The following is a 3143-nucleotide window of genomic DNA, read 5'->3' on the forward strand; positions in this document are numbered from 1 at the left end:
GCTTGGCTCACTCGCTTTCCAGCCACCCTGGCTTATTTCTGTCCTCCACTGAGTCTGTTCCCGCCTCGGTCCTTTGGGGCCATGTGGCTCCCTCTCATGGTTCAGGGCTCTGCTCCAAGGCCACCTTCCCAGAGAGGCGCCTGACAACCTCAGCTCAAGCACTCCTCATCCTGCCTCAGTGTATCATCATCCCAGTCCCTGTTCTATTTATTCCTCGTACTTGTTATATTGCCTATTTCCCACACCTGAATGTAACCTCCCCCAGCACAGGGAACTCACTGTTCTGAAGTAGAGCCGCTAGGGTTTTCTACAATCAATCTTTATGAATGAATGAATGAATGAATGAACGCACGAATGAACTTATATATCACCACAACATTTTAGAACAGAAAAAGAGAATAAATCAAAAAAGTTCCCAGGAAAGCAGGCTACCTGCCAAGGGATAGAATCAGTACAGCCTGCCTTCCCATCAGCAGTAGCGGCGCTAGAAGAAAACGCAGTGCGGCTTCCCAGTCTCAGAGAAAATGGATGGAGTCTAGAATAGAGACCCAGCCAAACTTCCAATCCAACATCAGAACAAGGTCAAGAATTGCTGAACATGGAAAGACTCAGAAAGTTTGCCTTCCATAAACACTCTCTGAAAGAATTACAGACATCCTCAGCAAAAATATCAACAACAAAACCAAACCAAAAAACAGAACCCAAGAAAGCAATAGATAGTAAAACTAAGTCATCATTGTGATCAAATGATCCCAGAATTAAATCTGAGCAGCAGACCAGAGAAGCAGTTAATCTAAATTAAGAACAAAAAACCAATTATATCTTTAAGAAACAGGGAAGATTTTACTGATAAGGGAAAAGCATGAAATAATAATAATAACAATATATCATGTTCCCTCTTCCCATTCCTACTCCCAATTGTTTCTCTCCTAGTGTTTAAGTTACAGTCTCTTAATCCTATCTAATAAAAGAGAAACATGGTAATTGGCGTACGACCGCTACCCTTCCCATTGGCTAATCAGCGATATATGCAAATTAACTGCCAGCCAAGATGGCGGCCGGCAGCCAGGCAGCTTGAAGCTACCATGAGGCTTGCTTGTTTCAGTGACGGAGGCCTCCAAAACTCAATTGGTGGAAATTGTGGCTTTAAGCAAAGTGATATATAACAAAACCAGTTTTACCATCGGCTAATTGATTTAAACACAATTTAAGTTCTTATGGCATATTTCTGGGTCACAAAAAAAAATCACCAAACGTCTAAATGAAGACCCCAAACTTGTCTAACAATAAACATTGAGATAAATGTGAACTAAACATTCATTTGAGAAAATTCATGCAGACATGGGGAGAACATGGAAACTCCAGACAGCGGCCCTGGCAAGAAATTGATGTTTTTCTCATCGGTGTTATAATGAAATGACACGGAACAAAACGATGTGGCTGGAGGCGCCTTCTTCTAAGTTACAGCCGGGCCCAGGTGCTGTGCACAGACTCTCCAGAGAGTCCAGATGCTACTCAAAGCCACCAGTGAGTGGAAGTAAAGGCTCAAGAGGGAGGAGGAGGAGGGAGAGCATGAGGGGAGTAAGAGGGGGAAAGGGACGGGGTATTCTTTGTGTTACTAAGAGTGGTCTTTAGGTCTGGCTCCTTTCAGGGTGCACCTTGAGCTGCCATTGTGGGGAGCTGTGGTATTTTGTTTATTGTCATTGCTCTAAAGCACTCCGTTGTGTGAATATATTGCAGTTGTTTCACTCATTCTCCGGTTGGCTACATAACAAGGAGCACCTGGGTACATAGGAGCTCTCAAAGGTTTAATTCAGCCGTCAGCACCGGAGCTGGTCCCACAGGCAGCCCCGGGTCAGCATCCGGTTCTGTGGGTCCTAACAGATGTGCAGAGGCACGAGTGTGGGAGTTCCCCCAGAGCCCTGGCCCAAGCCCCACTCTTAGAACCTGAGGGATTGACTGCAGATACATGGTCCTCGACAATTTGGATTTGTGCCCAAGGAGTGTACACGGGGGAGGTGGCGATGGAGGTGGGGTACCCTCAGTGTTTGGTTCTTTTGTCCCCATTGGGCGCAAGGGCAGCAGACACATACCGGAATGGTCACACCTGGTGCTAGAATGTTGACATGCTTCCATACGAGTCGGAAAATAGCCACTGCCGTGAGTGTCCCCTATACCTCCCTTCTCCCCACCACCCAGGCCAGAGCTGAGGCTCCCCCGGATGTGCACTAGCCGGCCAGCCTGTACTGCCTCTGTGCCCAGCTTCTGTCCCTCGGCCAAAGCAGGCCTGACCGTGGTGGGAGGGAGGGGCACCTGATACAGGTCTCACACCCTGGCCTGCAGACACCCACCAGTCCCCTGAGGTTGGGGCTGTCTTGCATCACTGCAGTACCCTTAGTGCACAGTGTCAGTTGATAAGCATGTGGAATATCACATCTGCCTCCTGAGACCTACTTTCTGCCTTGGACAGTTGGAATGAGAATGGCTTTAGGGCTAACTTTGATCCTTGATGAAAGAGCTACAGTAAACGACAGTAATAGTCATTGTAATAAAGATAATGGGTAGGACCAGGATATCCAACACTGACTCAGCTCGAACCATGTCCCAGGCACAGTTCTAAGCATGTTACATGTGTGAGCTCACGTGATCCTGACATCATTCTGGGGTAGGTGCCCCAGAGATTTCTATTTCACAGACACAGAAACTTAGGGCAGTTAAGTTGCCCAGGGCCTCACAGCCGGTCAATGGCTAAGCTGGGCTTCAAACCCAGGCAATCTGACTCCAATGCATAGAGTCAGAGGAAGGGGGAGAAAGTACGTACAGTGTGTCCTGTGCATTGTTTCCCCGGTTCCCAGACAGTGGGAATGGTGTGTGGGGGGAGACCGAGCTGTAACTGGAGTCGTGGTGGCATAAAACACCTTTCCTTACCTGCTTATTTTTACTATAGTCGTCTTTTATTTTACCAGAGGCCCGGTGCACGAATTCGTGTACCAGTGGGGTCCCCCAGCCTGGCCTGCGGGATCGGGCCCAAACTGACTCTCTAACATCCCCTGATGGGGTATTGGATTGTGAGAGGGCACAGGCCAGGCCGAGGGACTTCACTGGTGCACGAGGGACTTCACTGGTGCGGCGCCCCAACTCCC

Source organism: Myotis davidii, unplaced genomic scaffold, assembly GCF_000327345.1.
Source record: "Myotis davidii unplaced genomic scaffold, ASM32734v1 scaffold962, whole genome shotgun sequence".
Taxonomy (NCBI): Eukaryota; Metazoa; Chordata; class Mammalia; order Chiroptera; family Vespertilionidae; genus Myotis; species Myotis davidii.